We start from the raw sequence: 9,140 nt of genomic DNA, 5'->3' as shown, positions 1-9,140 counted from the left end.
GAATAACATACAATAGTCCTGGAAATCAGCTAGTGGCACCACCAGTGTGCCGAATTAACAGTCTATAGAATTCCACTCTCTTTTCAAGAGGGCAGATCATATTAACTACATGATTGTGGATCTGGTATTACATAAAGATCAGACCAGGCAAGGGTGGCAGATATTTTTGGCCAAAGAAAGTTAGTGAACTAGATGAGTTTTCAAATGGTAATCCAGTAGTTTCCTTCCAACATTACTGATCCTTTTTTAAAAACCTGATTTATTTAATTACCTGCTCTCATGATGAAATTCAAACTCATAATATGAACATAAGTACAGAAGAAATAGAAGCAGGAAGAGCCCACTTCGGGCTTCAAGCCTGCTCTGCCATTTAGTAAGATCACAGCTGATTTGAATTTGTCCTCAGGATCACTTTCTTGTCTGTTCCACCAAACCCTTAATTTTGTAATAATCTAAAAACCTCTTCACCCATCCTTGAATATATTGCAATATATTCAGTCACCACAGCTGAGTTCTAGATGTTCATTACCCTTAGAGTAAAGAAATTCCTCCTCATTTTGGTCCTAAATGAGAGACCTCTTATTTTAAAACCATAGCTCTTTTTTCTAGATTTCAACACAAGGGAGAACATCCTTTCAGCATCTGGTCCGTCAAGCCCCCTCAGATAGAAATCTGTTTCAATAAGGTCACCTCTTATTCTTCTAACCTCCAGAGAGGATGAATCGAACCTGTTAATTTTTTTCTCATGAGACAAACCCTCATTTCTGGAATTAAGCTAGGGAATTCCCTCTGAATTGCCCCCAATGCTAGGATACTGTTGATTAAATAAGAATCCCTAAACTTTATTGAATGCTCCAGATGTGGTCTCAATACTCACTAACATCCTACAAAGAGGAAGGGGAATCAATTGAACTGCAGACTCTCTTCTTCTAGATAGATAGATAGAGAGGATAGAGAGAGAGAGTGTGTTTGACAGAGAATGAATTATGCACCATCGCATAGATGAAATATTAAATTAGTACATCCTATTGGTCTTTACAAAAAAGTTAAGTGGGAAAAATCTCAGTAGAATGAGAGGTATTGCAAATAATAGAAGTGGTGAAAATTGATAAGGAGGAGGTACTAGACAAAGTGGCTATGCTGGCTGCTTGGGAAGTTGGAGATGACAATTGCAAAGGGCTTGCCATAGTCTCACAATCCTCCCTCGATACAGAGGTAGGCAACAAGAGGTGTAAGGACATACCGACAATTACAGCCCAGTCAGTTGTGGGGAAGATTTTAGAAACAGAAATCAGAGAAACATTTTTAGACTGTTGAGAAGTTGAGAAGTCAATAAATAAGAGCCAGCATTGGATAATTTTATTGAATTTTTTGATTAATTAATTGAGGAATGCAATAGATATTTTCAGATACAATTGCTATGTTTAAGAGACATTCGGACAGGCATTTAAATAGGCAAGGTACAGAAGGACAGGGACCTAATGCAGGCAAATGTGACTAGTGTAGATGGGCAAAAAGGTTGGCATGGATGTGGTGGGCTGAAGGTCCTCTTTCTGTGCTGTACAATTCTATGATTCTATGACAATATAGTCGTCATAGATTTTCAGAAGGTATTTGATAAAGTCCCACTCAAAGAGGTGATGAGCAAATTGCGAACCACTCGGAGCAAGGATAGGAAATTTGTTTAAAGGCAGTAAGCAAAGATGGTTAAACTGACTGGAATGTCCAGAACCACAGTCTCAAAATAAGATGGATTCAGTACACAGATGAAATTTCTTCATGCAGAGGTGATGAATCTTTTGAATTCTCTACGTAAGAACGCTGTGGAGAATCAGTCACTGAATATACCCAAGACAGTTTTTAGATATCATGGGAATGATATCAGTAGAGGTACTTGGCACTGAGTTAAAAGATCAGCCATGATTGTGAGATGCAGGACTGCACAGTGAAATCTGATATTTCACGAACACAGCCCCTATCTTGAATGCATTTCTTAGCCAAATAACTGTTACATTTTTTATTTGTTCATGAGGACAACAAAGTAGTGAGTTTTTAATCAAATATTTGCAGAAGGACATGCCTGTAAAACATCAAACTAGTTCTTGGAATCCAGGAAGAAAAGCCAGCCTGGGTCAATTTTTCTGTTTGAGAACTTCTACTCAGTGAAGAGAGACTGCATTAGTGGAGCAGAACCACATACAGTATATCAAGTTCTACAATACCTGATTAAAAGCAGTGAGCTCTGTGCTAAATGTTTATCAATAGGGTACGTTGCATAAAATATTCAGTTCCAAACAAGGTTTTATTTGCACCAAGCTGAAAATTAGTAAAAAAGGCATTAATTCTCAATTTCTGTTGAAGCATTAATCATTAAGGAATAAACTGTTAGAAATTTAAAGAATTACTGGATGATTAAGAGGGGAAAGAAATAGAAAAGCATGAACTGTTGGTGTGATACTACCAACAAGGAGAATTAGATTCTGAAGCATTAACCAAAAGCAGGCACCTATTACCGAACAGGACATGGGAAGGATTTGGATTCTATTAAATTTGTCCTGGTCCAGCCATGTAGATGCTATGGCCAAGAAAGCACACCAACTCCTCTACTTCCTCAGAAGGCCAAGGAAACTTGGCGTGTCCCTGGTGACTCTTACCAACTTTTATAGCTGCACCATAGAAAGCATCCTATCTGGATGCACCACAGCTTGATTTGACAACTGCTCTACCCAAGATTGCAAGAAATTACAGAGTTGTGAACGCAGTCCAGTCTATCACACAAACCAGCCTCCCCTCTATTGACTCCGTCCACACCTCCTGCTGTCTCGGGAAAGCAACTAACATAATCAAGGACCCCTCATTCTCTCTTCTCCCCTCTCCCGTTGGGCAGAAGATACAAAAGCTTGAGAGAACATTGCAGTATTAAAACAAGCCTTTCATTTATAGACATAGGGCATGATAGGAAGCTTGGCCAAGTAAGTTACAGGTTAAAGGATTGGTTGGGCACCTTGTAAATTCTACATGTGCTGGTGTTTTTGATGACTGCAATAAGGATCATTGGTTTTGTAATTGTATGAGGAGATGCTGCAGAACTGAAACATGGTGTAAATACTTCCTCATTCAAGTAGTGAGGATTGTTTATTTCTCTATTTCAAACAACTGGGGGCAGAAACAAGCCAAACTAAACCTGTGTGGTCATTAAGTTGTCAAAGGCAAGAATAAATGAGCAATGTTTCCCAGATCAGAGGCCTTTGGGAAGAGTAGACTGACATATGGAGGGAATTATCCGCATGAGGGAGGTAATGGCAAAGAATGACTGAACCACCACGAGGCGCTCAACTGGGGTCACCTGGGGTCTTTGACAGCAGTTGCATTTTTAACCACTCAAGCCAATGAAATTATGGACTATGTTAAAGACCATATATGGACTGTGATTGAGTGGCCTTTGTCTAAGGGATAGAAGTAAGTGCACGGTAAAAAGAATCACACAAGGTGAGACACAGGAGTGTGCAGATGCTGGAATCTGGAGCAAAAGAAAGCTGCTGGAGGAGCTCAGCGGGTCAGGCAGCATCTCTGGAGGCAAAGGAATGATTGATATTTTGGGTTGAAACCCTGTTTAATGTATGAGGAGCGTTTGATATCTCTGGGCCTGTAATCAATGGAATTCAGAAGGATGAGGGGGGATCTCATTGCAACCTACCAAATACTGAAAGGCCTGGATAGAGTGGATGTGGAGAGGATGTTTCCATTAGTAGGAGAGTCTAAGACTCGAGGGCACAGCCTCAGAATAAAGGGACGGCCCTTTAAAAGTGAGAAGAGCAGGAATTTCTTCAACCAGAGGGGTGGTGAATCTGTGGAATTTGTTGCCACAGAGAGCTGTGGAGGCCAAGTCATTGAGTGTATTTAAGGCAGAGATTGATAGGTTCTCAATTGGTTAAGGGGAGAAGCAGGAGAATAGAGTTGAATAAAGTTCAGCATTGATTGAATGGAGGAACAGACTTGATGGGCCAAATGGCCCAATTCTGCTCCTATATCCTCTGGTCTTCTGGTCTTATGATCATGACTCACAGCTCCAGGGAGCCAGGTTCAAACTGCCATGATTGCTATCGGTGCAGAGTTTGCATACTTGCTCTGTCACGATTACTCTGGTTTCCTCCCTCATCTCAAAGATGTGCAGGTAGGTTACTTGGTTACTGCAAAGTATCCTGTAGTGTAAGTGGAATTGGTTTATTATTGTCATATGTACCGAGGTACAGTGAAAAGCTTGTCTTGCATATCGTTCATATAGATCAATTCATTACACAGTACATCAAGGTAGTACAAGGCAAAACACTAACAGAATGCAGAATAAAGTGTAGCAGCTACAGAGAAAGTGCAGTGCAGGTGGACAATAAGGTGCAAGGTCATAACGAGGTAGATTGTGAGGTCAAGCGTCCATCTTATTGTACTAGGGAACTGTTCAATAGTCTTATAACAGTGGGATAGAAGCTGTTCTTGAGCTTGGTGGTATGTGCTTTCAGGCTTTTGTATCTTCTGCCCAGTGGGACAGGGGAGAAGAGAGAATGTCTGGGGTGGGTGGGGTCTTTGATTATGTTGGCTGCTTTACTGAGGCAGTGAGAAGTGTAGACAGAGGCCATGGAGGGGAGGCTGGTTTCCATGATGTACTGAGCTGTGGCCACAACTCTTTGCAGTTTCTTGCAGTCAGGGGCAGAGCAGTTGCCATACCATGCCATGATGCATCCAGATAGGATGTTTTCTATGGTGCATCAATTAAAATTGGTAAGGGTTGATGAGGACATGCCAAATGTCTTTAGCCTTCTGAGGAACTAGAGGCACTGGTGAGCTTGCTTGGCCATGGCATCTGCATGGTTGGACCAGGACAGGTCATTGGTGATGTTCAATCCTAGGAACTTGAAGCTCTTAACCCTCTTGACCTCAGCACCATTGATGTAGACAGGAGCATGTGCATTGCCCCCCTTCCTGAAGTCAATGACCAGCTCCTTTGTTTTGCTGACATTGAGGGACAGGTTGTCGTCATGACACCATTCTACTAAGCTCTCTATCTCCTTCCTGTACTCATGATGATTTGAGATATGGCCCGCCACAGTGGTATCATCTGCAAAAAGTGGCAAAAAAAACCCGAAGAGGATTAATGGGAATATGTGAGAGAACAAGTTGCAGGGCTGTATGGGAAAAGGGACGAGGAGTGGGACGCATGGGATTAATCTGCTGGCTCTGGCATGGACCTGATGGGCTGATTGGCCTCCTTCTGTGCTGTAAAAAAATAAGTAACCTGTGGATGGGCAAGCTAAGTGAAAAAATTCTCCAATCATGTTCACACATGATACTTTTTGCCAATAGAGTCTTTAGAAAAAAATGCACTACTGGTTCTCTGCTCACCTCTAAACTTAATAGAAGCTATGGGGGAGAAAGGGAAGGAGTGGGAGATATGAAGTATATTGTGGAGAGGTGGATTGGGTAATAAAAGTTGAGCAGGGTGGTAGCTAGGAGGAGAGAAATGGATTATGAGTGGGAAGGACAATGGCAGAGGGACAGAAAGTGAAGGGGTAGGAGGTTGGTGGGAAAGAAAGGGAAAAGGGAGGAGGAGAGAGCTTAGAATGGAGAGGAGGGAAGGAAAGTGACAGGGCAAGGAGAAAAAGGAGGTGTGAAAATAAAGGCTTAAGATGGAGGTGTGGAAGGAGGAGGATGGGGAAGGGAGGAGGGGAAAGAGTGTCGGCATGTTACGGGAGGAGTGGGTTGAGGGAGGTTGGGGAAGTGGGGACAAAAATGTTTCGATTGGACAATAGAATGAAAGGTTGAGTGATGGATATGCCGAAGGGTTAGGAGGGCCACTGAGAGGAGGGAAGGAGAGAAGAAAGGGATGGAGCATGAAGAGAGGGAGCAAGGGAGAATGATGGTCGGAGTTAGGGAGGGTAAAGGAAGGGGGAGACAAGAGTGAGGTCGAGAGCATGGAAGAGTAGAGAGACTGAGGGGGTGTGAGTTGGTGGGGGAGTAGAAGGGCACGAAAGGGGAGGAAATCAGTGAGGTGGCATTAGAGGATTGAAAGGATGGGTCAAGGGAGTTTGTTGGAGGGTGTAAGTAGTGGGAGGATGGAGTGGAGAGATGGTAGTGATGAGATGAGAGGTAGGGAGGCTGGGGAGGTGAGAGAGAGAGAGAGAGAGAGAGAGAGAGAGAGAGAGAGAGAGAGAGAGAGACCCAGGGGAGGGTTCAGAAAGAAATGGGGGCTGTGTTGGGGAGGCCTGGACTGGGGGAGAGGAAGGTAAGGTGTAGGGACAGAAGAGGGAGGGGTGGAAAAGAAGCAAGAGGGGAGTGGAGGTGACTCCAGAGGGAAGGGGTGGGATGGGAAGTGACATGGAGAGAGGGGGAGCAAGGGAAGGAGAGTGGAAGGGATAGGAAAGATGGAGGAAGGAGGGACAATAAGGAGGAAAAGGAGGGAGGGTGGAGGTGCAGAGAAAGAGAGAACAAGTGAGGAGGAATAGAGTGGGGAGATAGGGAGAGGGGAGGGTGAGGGGGAAGGCTCACCACTGAGCTCTGAAATGACCTTAGAGCAATTCTTCCAGGAACACTTCCCAGAGATGCTGGGATCCTACCAGCAAGGCGAAATAAACCCATAACTGACTGTGCTCACGGCTCACCTCACTTGCATCTGAAATTCTCTTTTATTCTCTTTCGAAGCACTGTAGGATATTTAATTATTTTAAAGTTGCTCTATAAATACTAATCATTGTTGTTGACAATTCCAATTTGAAGTCTTTCCTGCTTTTTAAATCCATTTATAATTCTCATATCTGAGTTTCTCCTCAAATTATTCCACAATTCTGCTAATTGTTTTGTAAAGAGTTCCCCTAGGGTTGGTGTCCTAATTTTTAACTTTCCTCTGTTGTCTGGACCTTACACACATTATGTGGAACCTTCTGACTGTTGAAATTTTCAATTTGATCTTCACCTAATTTCCTGTTTGTTGAAGAAAGTATTTCTCATTGCATACCTGTTTTTAAGGATAAGAATAATCTTTGATGCATAAGTAACCAAAATATTTTTACAATTAATTCAGCAATAATACAATCTCTTTCCATTTTGTGTTCCTTTCACCCTTAGGACAATAGCTGTTCAGGAAACAAAAGCCCACTATCAACTTTTTGAATGCGACTAGGCCATTAATACAACATTGCCCACAAACAGTGACACTCATGTTGTAGCCTGTTTTTGACCATTGCTCCCTTTGGGCACAGTTCTCTGGTTGGGCCATGCAATCAGAATTCATCTTTCAGTTTAGCAAACAATCTGCTGGAGGAACTCAGCAGGTCGAGCAGCATCTGTCGGGGGAAAGCAATTGTCGATGTTTTGGCTTGGAACCCTGCACTGGCTCAATTATTGACAATTCCTCTCCCCCCACAGATGCTGCTTGAGCCGTTGAGTTCCTCCAGCAACTCGTAGTTTGCTCCAGATCCCATATCTGCAGTCTCTTGTGTCTTCATCTTTTTGTTTCTCTCATTATTAAACTTATATTTTATTTGGTTTTGAACAGCAGCCAAGCACGGGGCTCATGTTTTTATTGATTGACAACGTTGTATAGAAATTATTGGAAAATGGACAATAAAGCTTGTGAAATGTTGCCATACTGGTTTATCATGCTTTGCAATACCATGATCATTGCAGGCATTCAGTGCTATTAAACTGGTAATACGGGTCTTTTGCAGTATCTGTTGTCAGCTGGCTGGAAGCCAAACTGGCTGGAGATCAACAAAGAAAATGTGCCAGGAAAAAACTGGGGAAAACAACAGAAAAAAAAATTGCCCACTGATATAAATAAAAGTCTGATGAAGCACTGTATAGAAAAATTATCCTTTGACTGTCTCAATCAAAGGTATCAGATTTGATAATTAAGTTGGGAACTTGAATGAGGTTTGGTGTGAGGCAATAGTATTACGCAGAAAAATTATGTCTCGACCAGATTTTAAGAATAGATCTGAAATGTGGTTTGGACACGTGAAGCAGAATTAGATTTGCAACCAAACCAAATATCTGCAAGTTAGCCCTCGTACAAGAACAAATAATACTGTAATAAAATTAAAACAGGGAGACACATTAATCTGCAGAAAAATACAAGGATGCACATATCACAGCTACAAATCCACACTGAGCAAGTTCTGCACTGTTGGTTGAGATGTTAACCTGGGTTCTCAGGTGGGCAAAGCTGCTTAAGCATTAGATATTTAACTGTGTCACTTCCCTCTGCTTAAGGGCAGTTCAATGGTTCAGGCCATCCCTTCAACTGGAATCCCTGGTAATCCACATCTGGTGCCCAATGCACCTCATCCCCCTTGATGGAATGGGTATGTTAGCAAAGTCTCCTGTAAACCAGGAAAGTGACAATTGCTGGAAGTTCTTCTCCTTTCAAGGTCAACCAGCACTGGAGGGGGCCTCTGCTGTGTAATGATAAAATCCGATAGCACCACAAACATTGATTCCCTCCTCTTTCCATCAGTAAGACCATTTAAACTAATTTTGCAACACGCAGGAGATGGTTGTAGGGACAGAGCTACTTTTCTCTGTGCTGCTCCCAGGGCTGGTCAATGGAGGGTGATGGCAGGTAAGTAGACAGAGTTACTTTTCTGCAGAGGTTCAAAATTCATGGTTCCCTCCTTCTCCTAACTTGATGGTCAAAGGTCTTGTTTCCCTCCCAAGGCTGTCAGTAAGTCTTTGTTTTAAAGTATCTAACAGTGTCCTGTGTCTCTGATCCTGCACCAGGATTGCTTCCTCTCTTGCATTGCTTGGCTCATAGCCAGCAGGAATTCCAGAGCCTGGTCCGCACACTTCGTGAGTCCTGACCCAGACCATGGATCACTGTGGGGGTGGATACACAGGGAAGCAAGTCCAAACTTACCCTATCTGAATGTATTCAAATGTTTTTGTCATCAAGGCCCATCACACACAGGGAGGGACTTTAAGCATATCTGTTAGTGGAACATTGCTACTCGAGCTGCTATACATGCCCAGTTCTAATAAAGGTTTCCTCATCTGAAACTTTGTGTTTCTCTTTCCAATAGATGCTGCCTGACCTGCTTAGTTTTTCCAGCATTTTTCAGTTTTTGTTTTATATCATGTTGGCTCAGCTCTTC

This window comes from Pristis pectinata, chromosome 5, assembly GCF_009764475.1.
Source record: "Pristis pectinata isolate sPriPec2 chromosome 5, sPriPec2.1.pri, whole genome shotgun sequence".
In the NCBI taxonomy this organism is placed as follows: Eukaryota; Metazoa; Chordata; class Chondrichthyes; order Rhinopristiformes; family Pristidae; genus Pristis; species Pristis pectinata.
The sequence above is the reverse complement of the archived record's forward strand: the minus strand, read 5'-3'. Positions refer to the sequence as shown.